Genomic DNA, 21,519 nt, shown 5'->3' on the forward strand with positions numbered 1-21,519 from the left:
GATTATGGTGCAGACTTGACATCAGCAGACTCCTGATCAGAGGATATTATTATGACATCCGAGCCATATGCTTCAAGAATTGATAAAATACGTTCTCGTCCTCCTTCCTCTCGATCCATTTTTTTTTCGACATACCAATAAAAATATAGCAAAATAGTAAGAAACGATAGTTCAAACATAAAATGTAAAATAACAACACTTAAAACAATGAAAAAACATAAAAGCCATATTTGGAAACAATGGCGCAAAATTGTTACACCGAGTACGGGGATGGGTCATATTTACCCTTTTTTAACTTTGGTCACAGTTAGCTCCAAGCACGGTCGCAGCACAACTAAATAATTGTAAACAATGCTTAGAGGAAGTCATAAATTCCAGCTATTGAGAGGTACGGCATCGTCACTTGCGTAATTACGAATCTGTAAGCTAACAAAAACGTCTCGGGTCATTCTGACCCAACCCCCATGACACCGGGTTAAAGGTTTTAGTCACCCATACATTAATGAAACCAGCCTAATTCGGCGTTATAAAAAAATAGAAAAACGATACGATCCTTTGCGTGTATTACGTCTCAGAGTCTCGACATCACTTCTCTTAATGTCCACCCCTTTAACATCAATCTATGAAATTCACAAAGGGCTGTCTCCTTTGTGAATAGTCCCCAAAAGCCCAGTCGTAATAAAGCGTCTTGTCAAAAGTTACGTACCTAGCTACCCGCCGACGTTCTTGATTGAATAGCTGATGATGTTACATTTGGATCGGTTTGCAGTTTTGAAGCTTAATTCATTCCATACATGGTATTTTATTATTAACAAAAAGTCAAATCAAAATAATTTAACATAACTCAACCTACACAGTAGAACAGATCTTCCAATGCGCTTGAAGGAGGCACAGTTCCCAAGATACTGGCTACGTTGCCTCGTTGGACAGCCAGACTCACTCCCTGTGCAAAGTACCAGCCAGCCTTAGCATCATGTGTAACCTCCTTCAAGCGTTTGGAGATTTCTGTTAAAAAATTCTTTGCTTCAGGGCCCCAAGGGCCCATCGTCTCAACCGCGAAAGGCAAAAAAGAATAAGAAGATCATTCATTTCAGAATTTGCACGGAAACATGCTATTTTCTAAGAGTGAAGAGCTTATCGCTCATTTAAAGGGTTCTAAATTCATGAACGCTATCACCGTCATATTGTTTGTTTCTGTCGCGAAGCAATCATGCCTTCTGGTATGAAAAGTGAGTATTGAAACTTCGATATCTTGTCTCTAGACTGGTAGCGGTATTTACGTTCTAATGTCTATGGGCTTCGACATCCAATTTAATTTAGAACAAGAGCTCGCATCCAAAAAATATTATTTAATTTTTCAGATAAGATCCCTAATGTATTGTATATCTTGTAATTCCCTGCCTATTTCTGCCGTGAAGCAATAATGCGTTTCGGTTTGGTTGGGCAGCCTATTATGAAAGAGGCTTAGAACTCATAATAAAATATTTTCGGTATCTCATTTAACACTTAAAACTGATGATTATTTAATTTTCAGATAAGTATCAGTACTTATGGAGTACAGCAAATTGTGAGTACAACATTAGGTGGGATGCCTTAGTTGATGAATATGCAAGTTTTCTTGCACTCCACTAGATTTAAATGCGTTATTGCCAAAGAAAAAGTCCCCGCTTGAGATAGTCACAAGACAAAATTAAAAGTCTAGTCATTTTCAGCGAGACTACAAGCTAATTCGGGTGCCGTTCATTTGTCTTCGTTTCTATGTAATTACAAAGTAAGTTTGTTTTTCGCATAAGAACCGCTAAATTTGAATTTTCTAATAAAGAGTTTCGGCAATGAAATTCATGTACTCAATGGAGTGTTAGGTTTTAATTCGAACGATATCGTGTTTGGTTTTATTTCCCTTAGGGTCCGATCGAGGCCGCTACTTACAGCAAAGGGCTGTGCCACGGATCAGAAAGATCAGCCAAATCATGTTATTCAAAGCATATTCGAGCATGCGCATTGCCGCTTACCGAAAAGCTTTGCTTAACTCGATGGCCAGTTGTCCTCAGACAATCGGCGAGGTCGCACGTCGACCGACGCCACCTCGAACTACAAAATTACGATAAAATTTTGATTTCGGAAACGTTACATTTAAAACTCTAGCCATCGGTAGCATTCGGGTTCCGGAAAATAATTCAAATTGCATCTCGAACATTCGAACGTTAGTTTTTCGACGAATAAAAAGCAAGTGTGTCGTTATTATTTTTGTGTTATAAACACTTTGAAGTGTTGTAAAGTAAACATATTATTATGTGTGTTTATTAGATTTTGTGACGTAAATGGTGACTGATGACTTTATGGCATTGTGGGGGGATTTGTATCGGATGAAGGCGCTGGCGATCGGCCAGCCGAGGGCCGAAACACGCTTTTATGTAAGTGATGTTTATTGAATGAAATCCTTACGAGTTTGTGTGGGCGTGATCGATTGGCCTATCTTATTTATGATGAGCATTGTGAAGATTATCATTGTTGAGAAACACGGCCTCGTTCCGGTCAAACTAGACGGTTATTGTGAATTGTTTTTCTCTGTATTTAGAAAGAATGTTTTTGTTATGATCGCCCGGGCTGTCGTTGTTCGTGATTGTTGTTCAAGTTCTGATTACGAATGTTTCAATGTCTATTTTAATTAATCGATTATTTAAAGATAATACGAATCGTGTATTGGAGTTAAATTTCTATATGTTTTTATAACACTACCCTACTAGCTGGAGTTAGTAGAAATTTTCCTGACATTGACATGAGGAAACAAAAAAGGATTAAGTTGATAAATCACTCATGGTTTTTTTTTAATACTAATTAGCACTGGGCGATAGTACAGCAGTATCTTACTACTCTAGTAATAGTAGAAACGATTACTTCAGTGGAATCTATTTAGTTCATACTAAACACGAGTGGTAATTTATTCCTCTTGATTCTGTGATGATTGATTGATAATTTAAATCTATTGTATTAAAGCAACTGAAATTGTTAACTATTTAATTATAAACTTTGATTAAATCGAGTTGAGACTTCTGAGATGTTTATGAGAGCTTTCAATTGTTTTCTTTATGGGTCAACTACGGCAGACGGGGTGTTGGTAGATGAGTTTTGGAGTCGTCGTGGCCTAAAGGATAAGACGTCCGGTGCATTCGTGTTGAAGCGATGCACCGGTGTTCGAATACCAGGCGGGTACCAATTTTTATAATGAAATACGTACTCAACTAATGTTCACGATTGACTTCCACGGTGAAGGAATAACATCGTGTAATAATTATCGAACCCGTAAAATTATAATTTGCGTAATACTGGTGGTAGGACCTCTTGGGAGGCCGCGCGGGTGGGTACCACCACCCCGCCTATTTCTGCCGTGAAGCAGTAATGCGTTTCGGTTTGAAGGGTGGGGTAATTCAAGGCTCACTTCATGTTAAGTGGTGATCGAAACTTGTGGACATAATTTCTTAGAATAACCGATATCCTTTTAAACTAGAACATAATGTGTAATTCCGGGCAGGAATGGGAAGTACACATAGTTTGCGTAAACAATAATAAGTTAGATGTATAATTTTTTAATGATTTCGGGGCATCTTGTGAGCCCACGTGGGTAGATATCATCGTGGGTAGGTAGCCAGTGGTTACTATCTACAACTTAAATGTGCCACCCACCTTGAGATATAAGTTCTAAGGTCTCAAGTATAGTTACAACGGCTGCCCCACCCTTCAAACCGAAACGCATTACTGCTTCACGGCAGAAATAGGCAGGGTGGTGGTACCCACCCAAGGACTCACAAGAGGTCCTACCACCAGTAAAAAGTCTGAGTTAAAAGTATCCTGTGTGCTAATTTGAGTAACATTCATACATACATCTTTGTGCGTGAATTTCAATTGAAATACGTTCCGGTTTTTTGGCATGATTGACTAACAAAGTTTCTCATTAATAATATTGACACTCACTCGTAAATACTTGAGATCACTTTCACAATATCACGTGCCGTTGGTATCGGGATTACGCAGGGTGCATAAGACAATGAAACATACTAAAAAGATACAATTAAAAAAGATTAATTCACAAACAGTTTCATCTGTTATTAGATTTACTAGAGGTCGAAATTCGACTATAATTAATTGGAATTGTAAGTTTGTACACTATTATTATTGTATTTTATACAAATTTCGCCAAGACTACACTGTAAAAGATACTAAAAGACAAACAATATTTAATCTAATCTCAATTTGACAACAGACGTCAGAACAAAAGTTTGACAATAAATATATGCATGCGTGTGTGCGTCAAATACATGGTATGTAATGTGTGTAATGTTTTCTTTATTGATGTAATATATGCTTTATGCATTATTTTTAAAAAAATATTAGCATTGTGCACTTCTTCTCTATATTCTCTATAAGTGTGAAAAATTTCATACTCCTCCGTCCGTGCAATTTTCGTAAAAAGGGATACAAAGTTTTTGCTTCACGTATTTATATATAGATTCTGTAATAAAGTTAAAAAGCGTGTTCGTGTTCAATTATATACTCCGAAGATACGTTCTGGAACTCCGCATTACAACGCCTATTTGCATAAAAACCAACTAATGGTATTTTGTTGACTATTTCATATCTAATAACGTTTCAATTAACTTTTCGGTAGGCAGCAGCTTGGCTCTGCCCCTGGCATTGCTGAAATCCATGGGCGACGTTAAAAACACTCACCATCAAGTGGGTCGCATGCTCGTCTGCCTACAAGGGCAATAAAAAATAGGTGTTCTCGTGGTCCTGGACACATTAAGTAAGCTAGCAAGGTACTTACTTCCATTCAGCTCATTTCCACCTCGAAAGGTTTGTTAGCCGCTCTACAATACATTTGACACTATTTTATCGCATCTCAAACTTTATGGCGGTCCAAAAAACTTACGGACGCTATGGATTGCGTTAAAAATGTTTTTCATGATTCTCGTCCCATCTGAATCTCTGTAGACTTTATTTATTTATTGCTTAGATGGGTTGACGAGCTCACAGCCCACCTGGTGTTAAGTGGTCACTGGAGCTGATAGACATCTATAACTTAAATGCGCCACCCACCTCGAGATATAAGTTCTAAGGTCTCAAGTATACTTACAACGGCTGCCCCGCCCTTCAAACCGAAACGCGTTACTGCTTTACGGGAGAAATACGCCGGGTGGTGGTAACTACCCGTGCAGACTCACAAGAGGTCCTACCACCAGTAAAAACCTATTACCTATACTAATGACATCGAGGGATCATGCTAGATTCACCGAACGAGTAGGTGAGCTCACGGGGCTCAAACCGGGAGTGTTGCTAACACTAGCCCTAGCAAGTGCAATGCTTCGCAGAATCTACCACTGGATCGGAAACGCGACCCACTGAGAAGATACGGCGAGAAATTCAGTGGGCTGTGTCTACGGGTTAAATTGTAGTCATATAAGAAGCGTGTTACTACAGCAGCCGCTCACAATTGAGTTATAAATTTAGAATCACGTCTTCGCATCAAAATTAAAGTAAGATGCTTAAAGTTTGTTAAGACGAGAAATTACATTCGCTCGCAAAAGTTTCTGAGAACATAATTCAACTTAACGTTTTTTTTTTTTTTTTTTTTTTTTTTTATTGCCTTTGTAGGCAGACGGGCATACGGCCCACCTGATGGTGAGTGGTTACCGTCGCCCATGGACTTCAGCAATGCCAGGGGCAGAGCCAAGCCGCTGCCTACACACAATGCTGTTCTTGTTTCGATCTTCAAGTGTAATTATTACAGAATTATCAAAATCCGCGCCGCGAGCTTAGTTCGAAAGTCTACCTTTAAGTTCCAGAGCATGTAACAGTTAATAGCTAAGGGTTTTTGTTCGTTGTGAAATATCTCGCGATTTTTTGTTTTGTTTTTTTAATTGCTTAGATGGGTGGACGAGTTACCAACCTGATGTTAAGCGGTTACCGTCACTCATAGACGTCAGCTATGCCAGGGGCAGAGCCAAGCCGCTGCCTACAAACCTAAACCTACCTACCACCACTCTGCCTATTTCTGCCGTGAAGCAGTAATGCGTTTCAGTTTGAGGGATGGGGCAGCCGTTGTAACTATACTGAGACCTTAGAACTTATATCTCAAGGTAGATGGCGCCTTTGACGCTGTAGATATCTATGGGCTCCACTTAACTACTTAACACCAGGTGGGCCGTGATCTCGTCCACCTACCTAAGCAATAAATAAAAATAAAAATAATCATAAAATATACAACAGTTGGCACAGATTGTGCCGGTGACTAATCATCAGATGGACTGTATGATCGTCTGCCTACAACAGAAAAACAAAAAAATAAATAATACATAGACCGAAAACATCTAGAAATTCCGAAAAGGTTGCTTGCTTAGCTTATTGTCTACTATCGTTAACATACATCTTCTAATATATAAAATTCTCGTGTCACAATGTTCGTTCCCATACTCCTCCGAAACCGCTTGACCGATTCTCATGAAATTTTTTATGCATATTCAGTAAGCCTGAGAATCGGCTACTATCTATTTTTCATACCCCTAAGTGATTAGGGTTGTCCACCCCTAACATATTTTTTTTTATTTGGACATTTTTTTTGTGTTATAATGAGGTATTATGTGGTTGAATGAGGTTTTGTTATTTTTATTATATATTCCCTCATCGTTCACAGCACTACCTACATACCTCTTTCACTCATTTATCACATCCTTACACACTTACAATAAGTTAGGTTTTTTTTCTACACTAGAAATTCCCTAGAAATCTTATATATGGCAAAACAATGTTTGCCGGGTCAGCTAGTATTATTATAATATCTACTGTTCTAATAATTTAAATCGAGTAATTACTAATTACAATAGCATTCTCATTGATTATTACTAATAAATCCGAGATGAGCATCGTCTGATTTGATTCTCGGCATCTCGCAGCTGTGATGAGTGGAGACTAGACGAACTAATTTAATTAAACTTTCAATCAAGCCTAGCAGTATGGCTGGTTTGTATCTTATCTTTGTATTCATTGTAGTTAATGCTTCATGTCTTTTTAGATACTAGAGGTCCCGCAGTAGTCGAAATTCGACTATAATTAATTGGTATTGTAAGTTTGTACACTATTATGATTGTATTATATGCTTTTATAATCACAAATTTCGCCAAGGCTACGCTATAAAAAATATTGATAAAGACAAACAATATTTAATCTATTCTCAATTTGACCACAGACGTCAAGAACAAAAGTTTGACACTAAATAGTATTCATCCGTGTGTGCGTCAAATACATGGTATGTAGTGTGTGTTATGTTTTCTTTATTGATTTAATGTATCTTTTATGCATTATTTTAAAAAAATATTAGCATTGCACTTCTTCTCTATATTCTCTATAAATGTGGAAAATTTCATACTCCTCCGTCCGCGCAATTTTCGTAAAAAGGGATACAAAGTTTTTGCTTCACGTATTAATATATAGATTTCGTAATGGCTTAAAGGATAAGACACCTGGTGCATTCGTGTTGAGTAATGTGACTATGTTGGTGTTCGAATCGCATATGTAGATACTTACTTTTAATAAAATACGTAACATTACTACTCATAACATATACGAATTGCTTCCACGGTGAAGAAATAATAATACTAATAATAGTAATTAGGGAATAAAGACGCACGGTCAATTGATCCTAATTTAGGATTCCCTGTTTTATGGGTATCAAAGACTGACAAACATACTTGTATACATTTAAATATATCTCTCTCTTCAATCAGTCCCTCATTGCTGAGGATCGTGTCTCCATCGATCCCGCTCTGTAGCTTAGTGGAGTGCGTCGCTGACAGGTATTTTCAGTTCCTCTGCTATTTGGTCCGACCATCGTTTGGGACCTCTACCCCTAGGCCTTTTCCCCTCGATTTTACCGGTCACCACAATGCGTCCCAAATTGCTGGTATCCCTGCGTGCAACATGACCAAAATACCGCAATATTCTTTGTAGGCAAGTTGTGGATAGATGTTGAGTCTTTTCTATTTTTAGCTGCTTGAAATAGATGCTGGTGCGGCGGGCCGTCCATGGTATTCGTAGCATACTGCGCCAGCACCACATATTAAATATATACATGTGTGGTTATTAAACAGCCAGATAAAGAACAAACAAATCTGCTGATCACACAAAGTTTGCCCGATGTGGGAATCTAATCAACGATCCTCAACGTCACAGCTAAGGGCGATAACTGCCGCCACAGTCGGTCCAAAAAAAAGAAATAGCATCGTGTTAAAAAATCAAGCCCGGACATTTTTTAATTTGCATAAATAGTAGTGGTAAGGCGTCTTTTGTACTGTCTCATTAAAAATCTGCCTCTGCCGTGAAGCCATAACGCGTTTTAGTTTATAGGGTGAGGCAACCGTTGTACTAACTCTGTTAACTCTGTTGTTCTATGACATGTAAAGTCATGTCTTAAAGCGGACGGCGGCTTGTGCCTTGCGATGTCTATGAACTTCGGTCACCACTGAACACTAAGAGTGCCCTGAGTTAGTCCGCCCATTATAGCAAAACATTTAGAAACACGAGGCTCAAATCTCGTTCGTATTGAACACCGGCTGTCTTTAATTTTAAGCAGAAACGATTGACTATTATAATACTTAGCCTATAAACGGTCAATGAAATCCAGTAGTAACGGCTCGTTGTGAAATAATTGAATGAGTTTGTCATATTAGTCACACAAGAATTAATGCAAATCATATTAATCCCTAGTGAAATCCAGTAAAGCTTCGTTGGGCTAAATGTGAATTTTTATATGTGTATTTTAAGCTTAGAGAAGGCGGGGGGACCGGTAGCAATCATACGTTCTAGTTCGAAGTACATTCGTAATATGACTTCGACCCAATATACCAAGGTGGGTGCTGGTATTTACGTTGTGATGTCTATAGATCTAATAATCGCTTTACGATAGCTTGATCGTGAGCTAGTGCCTTCATTTAAGCATTAAAGAAATTAAAACAATACGCAAATTTGTTTTAACCCTTTTTTTTCCTATCTAACCTTGAGAGGCCATGTCAGCGTAACCCTAACGTGTAGGTGATCTCTCGGGGCTCAAACCAGGAGGCATTGCTAGCACTGGTCCTAGAAAGAGCAGTGCTACGCAGAATCTACTACCGGATCGGAAAGGCGACCCACTGAGAAGGTCCGGCGAGAAACTCAGTGGGCTTGTTGTAACTACACACACGTTTTCTATTGTATTATTATAACCAATTTTACAAAGCAGTTTTGTCCAAATCAACCCTTTTAGACCCAGCATTTTTAGTTTACATGACAAATGATTTATGGACCGTTGGGAAGACGTAAAATAAAGTGTTGCTGTGTGAATTATCGTAAACATAATTTAATGGTGAAAACAATGTTTTTTTTATTATTATTTAGAGAATGATTTGTTCATGGCACGTAACAGTAAACTATGATGATACTTGATATAATTTTTTCCTGTAGTGCCAACATACAGGAACAAGGTTTCAGCAAAATGTTTTGAAAAGGCACAAAGAATGAACAAGCAGATTAATTAGACATATTCCTGAAGATTTCACGCCCGCCCATATCGGAAATAAAAGGACAATTCTCGAATTCCAATTTTCGTGAACTTCAATTTGAGAATAAACAATTTTCAATACGATACTTCAACATCAATTAATCAAACTCAACAACGTATAATGTTTCCTTCCAATTAACAACAAATAGACTTATTATCTATATATTAATACGTGAAGCAAAACCTTTGTATCCCTTTTTACGAAAATTGCGCGGACAGAGGAGTATGAAATTTTGCACACTTATAGAGAATATAGAGAAGAAGTGCACAATGCTAATATATTTTTTAAATAATGCATAAAAAATACATTAAATCAATAAAGAAAACATTACACACACTACATACTATGTATTTGACTCACACGGATGCATACTATTTATTGTCAAACTTCACTGAAGTATTTTGTTTTTGACGTCTGTTGTCAAATTGAGAATAGACTAAATATTGTTTGTCTTTGTTAATATTTTTTATAGTGTAGTCTTAGCGAAATTTGTGATTATAGAAGTATAAAATACAATCATAATAGTGTACAAACTTACAATTCCAATTAATTATAGTCGAATTTCGACTACTGCGCGACCTCTAGTTACTATTAAATAAACGTAATTTAGTCCATTCATTTATTTCCAACTGAGGATAGTGTCCAGTCCGTTTAAAAAATTTTGATTTGCTGTAAATTTCTTTTTAAACAAAAGTTCCAAATCTGCATTCTCGAATATTCTCGAAAATTGAATTTCTTTTATGGACTATGGAAACTAAGCACGCCTTTATAACGGGTAACCATCAAACGTGTGGATGGATTGATGTGATATATATTTATTACGCTGTTAGATGGAGTCTTACTGGTGGTAGGACCTCTTGTGAGTCCACGTGGGTGGGTACCACCACCCTGCCTATTTCTGCCGTGAAACAGTAATGCATTTCGGTTTGAAGAGTAGGGCAGCCGTTGTAACTATACTTGAGACCTTAGAACATAGCTCAAGGTGGGTGGCTCATTTGCGTTGTGGATGTCTATGGGCTCCAGTAACCACTTAACACCAGAGGTGGCCTGTGAGTTCGTCCACCCATCTAAGCAATAAAAAAAAAAGATGGATGTGCGAAGTCAAGACCCATCTATCCGGTCACCCGAAAATTGTCACAAGGCGATTACCGATACTTACCTTGAGACGTGTCCAAGTTAAATTATATCGCACTGTCTATCTGAGTTTCCTACCGCTCATGGAACAAAAGACGGCTTTCCAGTCGAAACAGCCGTCAACGGCTCATACCCGTGCGGGCTTTATTAGTTAACTAGCTTTTGCCTGCGACTTCGTCCACGTGGAATAGTTACTTTGGCATAACGAATAACAATTGGTAATGATTAACGTATTTATTTGGATAGGGATTAATAGCATATCTATAAAAACACTTACACAAATAATGCTTTATTATAGAACAAATTTGGTGGGCATAAAAACGTTATAGTGAGCCAACCCTAACATATAGACATATGCTGTCACAGACTTTTTTAGAGCTTTTAAAGGGCAACAATTTTTCATACATTATTTTAGCGAAACTTTAATCGTTTCCGCAGCGCACGCAGCGGAAGCTCTCAAAAGGGGAAAAAACTTAGATTTTGGAACATTCTGTATTGGTCTTAGCGTGATGTTATATAGCCTATATATAGCCTTTCTCAATAAATGGGCTATCTAACAATGAACGAATTTTTCAAATCGGCCCAGTAGTTCCTGAGATTGGCGCGTTCAAACAAACAAACTCTTCAGCTTTATAATATTAAAAAGTTTTTTTTTTTTTTAATTTTTAACATTTTAGTCCGTTGTGACAGTGCTGCACATAGAAGAATTACATGCCAGTGCTATTACTGAAATGAAGATCGCTAATAGGCGAAAGAGGAGGAGATAAGTGGTTAATGATAACATTAGTAAATTAATACCAAAAAAATACCCACAAGTTTTGTTTGTTTCCTGAATAACTTCTTATGAAGTGAAATCTCGTGTTACCAATTTGTCATCTAAGGATAATGTCTACCGTAAATAATGTTACCGGGCATTATTTGCGCTACCCGGAAAAACACTCCTTTATCCTGGGTAAGCCGGATTAAGAATTGTCATTTATTTACTACGCGAAATCCGTGATCAGAAGAAATACACATTCGTGCGGTAGATCATCTAATAATAATATAAATACAAACAATGATTTATTTGTTTTAACTCGGTAATTAAAAAATAACTAGAGGTCCTGCAGTAGTCGAAATTCGACTATAATTAATTGGAATTGTAAGTTTCTACACTATTATGATTGTATTTTATACTTCTATAATCACAAATTTCGCCAAAGCTACTCTATAAAAAAATATCAATAAAGACAAACAATATTTAATCTATTCTCAACTTGACAACAGACGTCAAGAACAAAAGTTTGACAATAAATAGTATGCATGCGTGTGTGCGTCAAATACATGGAATGTAGTGTGTGTAATGTTTTCTTTATTGATTTAATGTATCTTTTATGCATTATTTAAAAAAAATATTTACATTGTGCACTTCTTCTCTATATTCTCTATAAGTGTGGAAAATTTCATACTCCTCCGTCCGCGCAATTTTCGTAAAAAGGGATACAAAGTTTTTGCTTCACGTATTAATATATTAAAAAATTATGTATAATTGGTAGCTCTCCAGCAAGGTGGACCCATGATCAGCTGAAGGTCGCGACTTTGATTCCGCTGGATGCAATCTAAGAAATATAAAATAAAAACATTTATTCTGTACCTAAACATTTTAATATTCATTTTTATTTTAAATTCATCTAGTCCTAGCATTTCTAGCAGTCCTAGCATTCTACTTTTCTCTTTATCTATACGATTGTTCGGTTGATAAAGCTGCTTCCACATTGAGCCACACAATATGTAACAATTAAGGCTGTCAGCGCAAAAGTGGCCTAAGTTTACCATAGTTATTAGCAATGTGGTTTAAGTTTTCATGAATTTGAATTTGAGTAGGCAAAAAAAGAATACGCGCAAAAATAATGTTTACAAAGCCATTTTTTATCTATGGGTGAAACTATGAATAGGCCGCTTTTGCATCAAAATTGATTATATTTTAAATAAATTGAAATATACATATTTTATAAGCATGATTATGAAAAGTTGTGGGTTAGGCCGCTTTTGCGCTGACGGCCTCAGTTAATAATAGCTTAAATCCATGGATATTATCAGATTCTATCATTATCTTGAGTTATGAGAAATTTATGAGCCCGCCATAAAAATAGTGTTACAAAGTGTTATTGATATGGTCTTATTCTTTTTTACCACCAAGATATATTTAATATGGAGCTCTGATAGTTTTGTTGCTAGACCAGCCTTCTTACTAGAAATATGGAGGATTTATCTGAATCCAAACCAAAGACACAACAAGCGGACACTATTGAAAATATTTAACGTGAGGTGTCAACGACCTCGGGTAATGTTTGGGGCAACTAACTTTTCATTCAAATTGCGGACTCCCAGAATATGAAAATACTCAATTTAAAAAGATTTGGCTCTTCGGGAACCGGCCACCGTTCTTGTCGAATTCCTTGATTACGACGAATAGTTCGACGAGCTAACTAGCCCATAGACACAGCTTATAGAGCTTCTCGCTGGATCTTCTCAATGGGTAGCGATTCCGATCTGGTGGTAGATTCTCGAAGTACTTAGGTAGGTACTTACTAGGGTCGGTGCTAACGAACATTCTCGAATTGAGCTCCCGGAGCCCAACGACCAAACAGCGTAGCTGAAATAGCCTGTTAGACTACCGGCGAATAAGCAGTGACAAAAAAAAACCAGGCTCTATAATTAGTTTGGTAAATGAAGAAAGCTTACAATTTATTTAGGCCGTGGTATATTCCCTCTTTAGATTAGTTTCTGAAAAGATTACACCCTGTATATTATTCTGATTTGTAGCGTCACGAGCGTGGCTTTGTTTCTGTAATATGATTCAACAAGACTACAGACATCGGAGTCTTATATATGAAACCTTTGGCAAACACTGAAATATTATCTATCTAACACGGTGTCGTTTTGTAAGTAGGAATATTAATGGATTACAAAAAAAAAAAACTACTGCCAACTAGAATTTTCTCCTGTAATATATATCTTGTACTTTACAAGTACATTCAGATTGGAATACCTAAAATCTATAATATCTATAATAAAATCTGTAATATTACTGGTGGTAGGACCTCTTGTGAGTCTGCACGGGTAGGTACCACCATCCTGCCTATTTCTGCCGTGAAGCAGTAATGCGTTTTGGTTGGAAGGGTGGGGCAGCCGTTGTAACTATAATTGAGACCTTAGAATTTATATCTCAAGGTGGGTGGCGAATTTACGTTGTAGATATATATGAGCTCCAGTAACCATTTAACACCAGTTGCGCTGGGAGCTCGTCCACCTATCTAAAAACTGTGACTTAATATTCTGAGACACCTATAAAACAATGTTTTTGGGGTAAATTAAAAGTTGTATAATTAAGCCCTTGAGGTCTAAAAAAGGATCCAGCTCCACGATCCCTCCACAAAGCCAAGGATCGCAGCAGATGAAGAATAATTGTGTATGAGATAATGATGCAGCGGGGGAGTTACGACACTCAGTAATGAGGAGACTGACGCAAGGAGGTGATCTAAAAAAGGCGTCCGGTGTATTCGTATCGAGCGATATGAAAATGGCGGGGTTCAAATGCCGCAGACAGGCACCACTTTTCTAAGTAATTACACACCAAACAGGTTGGTGTCAGAGACTCCACGATGAAGGAATAAAATCGCGCAATAAAATAAAATAAATATAAATTTGCGTTATAACTACGCGCATTTTGTGTATCGTGTACTCGAAAAATGCTTAAAATGTATATAAAGAAATGAATTATAAAAAGTACAATGAAATTTTTGTTAGTTACAACATACAAATAATTAGATTAGGTTTAAATTACGAAATGACGAACAGACATTTGGGTTTTATTATTTGGTATGACATCAGTTGAGAAAATAAAAGCGCTAACCATTAATTTTATATTTACGATATACTTTATTAAAGACAATTAAAATAAAACTGTGTTGAAACCACAAAAGCATTAAAAAATGTTCAACCTCAATTCCGATTTTTTCACAAACCATTAATCACTGTCACGGAAGAAGTGCTCTCAGAATTTTTCGGACGTTACCGAATCATCTTGAAAATCTCGATTAAAATCCTTTCAAGCAATTAGTTAATTAAATTCCTTAGCTTCGGACACCGATTCCTGTGAGTTCATTTAATCATTCGTTCGCTACAAGTCACCCGTAACTTTGGTACTGATGCTTTACGTGATTCGGATTGACCGTTCGCGGAAGTAAAAGTTTTTCATTTCGAACACTCCAACTTCCCTTTTGGCCTGGATATTTCCCATTCAGCCATTTCAATAGTTTCAGCGCCGCGGAATCGCTCAGGAGTGCTCTACAGCCACAATGCAGTTTTCGTCTCGACAACAAAACAACGTTTTATTTCTTATTTAAATATTCTTTTTTTGCTTACCCTGGCACTTTTACTTTTATTGTTTCATTTAATGGTATTGTCAGAGGCGTCTTGTGAATTGTATCCGATTATATATGTTTGGTCCTTGTTTTAGCCAGTAGAAATTTACTTCAAAAGTCATGGGCATTGTAAATTGTAGCGTTTGATGAGAATTAAATTTTATATCTAAGCGAAGAAACACTTGTTCCCTTTGTTGCGTGGGTTCTTAAGCTATACCGCAAAAGTTGAAATTTGTAGTTAAGGCATAATGAATAAATAACATTTAATTTATCCAAGATTTATTTTTGTTCAGAATTATGAGTGAACTCTTATGCATGGCCTCTAAAGAGACTATAAACGGTTTGCAGATAAGACGGTAATGTTCTAAATGAAAAAAACCCTCCCTAGCAATACGAAGCAACTTAGCTGGCATTGCTGACATTCATGGGCGGAGGTTGTCAGTTACCGACAGGTATACTGTCTACATTGGCAATTGAAAAGATCCTTCTATCGGTAGAACGACGATCGGAATAAATATTGTAATAGATTTTTCAAATATCTTTACTTCTATCAGCAACAACTAGAGTGATAACTGTTAAATTGAATACATAGGTTTTAAATAATAACGGTAATAATAACAAGTAGTAAATTTTCGATATCTTGGTATGAGTGGAAGACTTGAACCGTGTTAGTCAAGAGCTTAGACATTAAACTAATTAAACGTTGCCTACTCCATCAAGGAATTCCATTATATTTCTAATTTCATCTTCATCAACGGATTATATTAATAAAAGTTCGAATGTTATCTTTAGTGGATAATTCGAGAGCCCTCAGAGGTTTACCGCTCCGCTTCGTTATAAATGGAATGTCTTAGGTATTCCTTCTAGGAGCATATAAATTGGATTGTTACAAAGGCTACGTGTATCAAGCGAATATCTTAGCTATATATATATAGCCTTTGAAGTCTGGCGAATCGAGTTTAGACTTATGAGTTTAATTCGTGCTAGTCGTTTTGTTAAATTTTCGATTACTGATTGATGTTATTCCGTGAGTTGATTATTTCGAAGCTTCTAGATGACGAACGAATCGAATGAATAACTCTAGTTCCAAAAAAATTCCATTACGATTTTCGAACGACGCGCATTTTAGACTTCTCATACATAATAAACAATAGTTTGTTATCTGAACATGAATTTTAATATTTTAATATTGCTTAGATGGGTGGACGAGCTCACAGTTCATCTGGAGTTAAGTGGTTACTGGAACCGCCCATAGACATCTGCAAAGTAAATACCGCCACCCACCTTGAGATATGAGTTCTAAGGTTTCAGTATTGTTACAACGGCTGCCCAACCCTTCAAACTGAAACGCATTACTGCTTCACGGCAGAAATAGGCAGGGTGGTGGTATCTACCCCTGCGGACTCACGAAAGTCCTAGTACGAGTAATAATTTTCGGATGCGGTACATAAATAGGAACATCTTCGGTAATTTATTACAACATAATATTTATCCTTCGTCTATGTTAATTAAACAATATTTCAACATCAACCGCGTTTCTCGAATTTCGTTAAGTAGGAACATAATTTAAATTTGAAAACAAATAACAGTCGGGACCGCGTCGTGGAGTAAACAGTTTGTTTACGTTACGTATTTATCGATTTATTTGAGCATTCGTAATCAACAAACTTGTAATTTGAGTTTTGATTTACACAGCGGCTTATTTAGCAACTGGGAGTAATGAAATAGTACGAACTGTACAAAATATTTTTGAAACGGAACAAAGGGTTTCTTATTAGCGTAGATTGGCAGATGAGATTACGGACCGTCTGGTAATAAACAACGAACTTCGTAGATAAAGCGTGAATGCCACAGTCCATCTTGAAATGAAGGTCGAAGTTACAATTATACCGATGTTTTGTTATATAAGCCTTCATCATCATTCTCCTGCCCTTTTCCCAGTCACCTGGGGTCGGCGCAACATGGTTTCTCTTTCCATACTCCTATATCATATACCATATCTTCGCTCACTCCCTTCTGACACATATCGTCTTTCACGCAATCCATCCATTTCTTCTTAGGTCTACCTCTTTCTCTATATCCTTCCACATTCATAGTTAACACTCTCTTACCAGCCTCATTTTCATTTCGTCTTATCACAATATGTTATATAAGACTTGTTATATAAGCCTTGTATTATGATTTTTTCTACCTATTCGCTGATAGCCTGAGAGGCTATTCCAGTTATGCCTGGAATTTGAATGAGAAAATTTACTAACCCTAGCCCTAGCAAGAGCAGTGCTTCGCATAATCTACCATCGGATCGGAATCGCGTCCCACTGACAAGATCCGACGAGAAACTCAGTGGGCTGTGTCTATGAATTAGATCGCTCGTCGAACTCTTCATCGCAGTCGACGAGTTCGACAAGGATGGTGACTGGTGCTTGAGGTTCGTAAAAGTATCGAGAGTGAATCCGAGGATCCGACAAGACATGTTTGAAGCAACAGCGGCTTTGGCTTGCCCCGTCGCAGTAAGATAAATGTATTGTGAGTCCAAGCCTATTTCTGCCGTGAAGCAGTAATGCGTTTCGGTTTGAAGGATGGAGCAGCCGTTGTAACTATACTGAGATCTTAGAACTTATATCTCAAGGTGGGTGACGCATTTACGTTGTAGATGTCCATGGGCTCCAGTAACCACTTAATACCAGGTGGGCTGTGAGCTCGTCCACCCACCTAAGCAATAAATAAAAAAAATCGGGTACCGCCACTTTGCCTACATCTGCCGCGAAGTATTTATAATGTACTGTATTCTGGTTTGGAAATTGAAACACCAATATACTGAGACTTGATATGATATCTATGGACTCTAGCAATCGCTTGATATCAAGGTCGTAAGTTCCACCATTAACCTAATGCCCAAAAAAGCACTTAAACAGGAATCCCAGCTACAAGAGGACTTCAGGTATAAAAAAAGATAACTTTCACTGATCGGATGATATTGCTCAGTAGACCGACGGTCCAAACGTTGGTGTTGGGAACTTGCGTTTAGCAAGCTTATCTTGAAAATGTCGTAAGCGAAATTCAGGCATCTGTGAAATATCTTATGTTCTATGATGGCTTATGCTTAATAGCCGGATAGAGTACCTATCTATTATGAACCTTAAACTGTTTAGTTAAAGAGCTAATTTGTAAAAAAAAAATTGCGTTATGCTTCTCGAACTCAAGACGTACCTGAATTACTTTATTTCAAATATGGAAAACATATTTCCGAAAAAGAAATCATTTAAAATGAACCTTAACGTACAATGAATAGCGCACATTAAAAATTATGAAGTCGATGTCTAGAAACGAGCAATTACACATTGAGGAAAACGTTTGAATGTAATAAAAATAACAATAAACAAGGGAATGGAGCGATTTTGTTTCCTTTTCGTGTCTCGTTCGTGATTGCTTCGGTCAATGTACAGTGACTGTAACAATTCTGTATACCGTAATAATATGATAGGTTATTTTCTTTGAGCGTAACGTAGAACATTACGGAGCAGAAAACAATGAATGTATTCTTGTACAATTGAGTTTAGACGCTTTTAATGATAACAACAACGACAGCGATGACGCTTTTAATTACAACGACGATTCCATGCCAATATTTTCTTTTGTGTTATAGGGCATTGGTGCGATAAATACTGGTGGTAGGACCTCTTGTGAGTCCGCACGGGCAGGTACCACCGCCCCGCCTATTTCTGCCGTGAAGCAGTAATGCGTTTCGGTTTGAAGGGTGGGGCAGCCGTTGTAACTATACTGAGACCTTAGAACTATATCTCAAGGTGTGTGGCGCATTTACGTTGTAGATGTCTATGGGCACATCTAAGCAATAAAAAATAATAATAAAAAAATAAAAAAAAACACACATGCGATAAAAACAATTCACTTAAATCCAAAAACACCTTTTTTAACTGTACTCGAATTTCTAATAACTGTTATCGAAATTTAATATGTAACTCATTGCTAGAAATCAAAGAATTGATTTGTTAATATTATCTGATTTTTACTATCGTGGAGATAAATCTAGTAAAGCAAGATAATAATAGCTTTATTTATTAGATCACACCATTTTAACCTTTAGCTTATCGTAAATTATTGGATGATTGGACATTTGACTTAGCCTGATTTTTTTGAAGAAAGACTTTTGGATCAACCAAATGGTTGTTTGATCTAAAGTCCGAAATATGATTAATTTATTTTATAACAAACCTTATTTCGGTTCTAAGTAAATTGCTATTCCACCCTGAAGGCTTAGGGTGGTAGACTATTTTTCATATTCAAAATTTCTAAATTGAAACGAAATTGAAAAAACCACGCCAAATATATTTGCGTTAATATTAAAATCACGACAAAAGCCCACCCGAAAATTCCCTGACAATTTTACCCCGAAATTCCCTACTAAATTCTAAAGCAGACGTTCAAATTGAATGGTTGTCCCTTTTTCATCAGATTACAATTTGTGTAAAATATACTTGCAAGCTCAGAGGTTAGAAGTGTAAAAATGCTTTGGTACAAACATTTTGTGCTGTCATGTTTTGTTCATTAATCGCGTTGCTGGCAAATGATCATGACGCTTGAGCCCGCACAAGCTGTTAAAAAAGAGTAATTGAGACAGCTTGTACCAGGGCCCGCTCTTTTTAAAGTTGTTCAAATGTATTTACGTCTGTTTTCAATTTATGAAACGTCTATTAGAATTTAATGGATTGCATAGTAAGTGTTTCATAAGTAAGCGCAAATTGTTCATGTCTGATATTTATAGACATAAGAATACATATTTGACATTGAAAATATTTATTTAAAAATAATAATACAAGTAAAACCCTGAGACCATTTTGGCTGAATTTATAAAAATGATGCATTTGTCGAAGTTACGGCGCCTCACGTGCTCAACGTTAATTACCAGGACACAGAAAGTGAAACTAGAAGACAAATATTCAACTAAATCTAATAAAAATACGCGAACGTATAAATCACGCAAAAACTCACAATCAAGTATTTTACACTTTATTAATTTATAACTTTATATACTAGACAGTATACAGGCGGACTTAATGCCATAGGCATTCTCTGACAGTCTACCTTAGGGGGGTACGGAGATGAACCTTGGTAGATGTAGTGTAATAGTGATATTACTTAAACATGTGTATATCTAACACACATAATATTTATAGATACAAATACTCGTACTTAAATAAATACATATACATAAATATATACATATAAAAAATATATATTATATAAATAAATATTATCAATTAGATGGAAGAATTGGATAGAATTTATATATCAGTTATCAATACGCATAATGATGGACTTTTCAAAGCACTGGTTGTTTTAATTAGTTTTGTGCATACTTTTGTATTATTTAAACAATAATTTTTCGGAAAGCGCACATGGTCAGGGAAAAATTGAGAGCTCATTTTTTACATTAAGATAAAGATGGTCATCTAGATAGAGGAGTGAGCAAGTGCGTTAAATAACTTTAAAAACTGTTTATTGTAACTAGAAATGCAAGAAGGTAAATAGAATGGTCTTTTAATACGAGAACCGCTAAAATGGTAGATTTAGTTGCTACTCTAAAACTGATTACAATTTTAACGATAAGCGATAAACCTCTCCACCTAGTCGTCCTTGGGGTATTGATAACGACTTTCTCAGAGTTCTAGTGAGTAGTAATTAATGGATCACTTAAGGAATTGCTGAAGATACGATGTTCAATACAACAGTATATTATATTTGTAATAATGTTTTGACAAAGAATGCTCTTTTCACATCAGGTCCAACGGGTCACAAATTTCTGCAAACACCTTTAGAAAATGAAGATCCTTTTAGTGATTTTTATTATCTTTGAAAACTGACTAACGTGGGTCTTGAGTGTGTCGATGCTCATGGACATCAATAGTGAAACTTCTGCTCATCGCGTAAAATTATTTATATATCGTAAAACCACGGAAGGGAGTCTGCTCGTTCCCAGAGTCATTGATTTTGATAAGTTGTGTCGTAAAGGCCTCGTGTGTGCGCTTATGAAGCAACGTAACCGCGTGAACTTCAAAATCCCTAACTGCTTAAGGATTTTAGGAAACCTAAATTGTGTTCTTAAATTTAACTTGTTGTTACGTAACGTGTTTTCACGATGTACACACCTTCTACGTTGAAGAAATAACATCGGGTAATAAAAATAAATCCAGCTAAACTTATAAATCAGCGTAATTACTTTTGGTGGGACATATCGTCAGCCCGCATGGATAGGTAGGTCATTCTTTATTATCCATTCTCCTATTTTTTTATGCAATACAAAAAATACTTCGACCTTTGTTTGTTACTGTTGACATTGACATTTTGATGTCTACAGGCTCTATCTAGTA

At 36.6% G+C, this 21,519-nt stretch overlaps 1 protein-coding gene across 1 annotated transcript in view; it reads left to right on the plus strand.

Moving 5' to 3' along the window:
• The first annotated feature begins 2,038 nt into the window (after nt 1-2,038).
• LOC101741902 (TWiK family of potassium channels protein 7) overlaps nt 2,039-21,519 on the plus strand; it is a 103,466-nt gene continuing 83,985 nt past the window's right edge. The window contains exon 1 of the mRNA XM_038016400.2: nt 2,039-2,414. The gene's annotated coding sequence lies outside the window, so the exon portion shown is untranslated. The remainder of the gene's footprint in view (nt 2,415-21,519) is intronic.

The sequence above is a fragment of the Bombyx mori genome, chromosome 16 (genome assembly GCF_030269925.1).
Source record: "Bombyx mori chromosome 16, ASM3026992v2".
NCBI classification, from domain to species: Eukaryota; Metazoa; Arthropoda; class Insecta; order Lepidoptera; family Bombycidae; genus Bombyx; species Bombyx mori.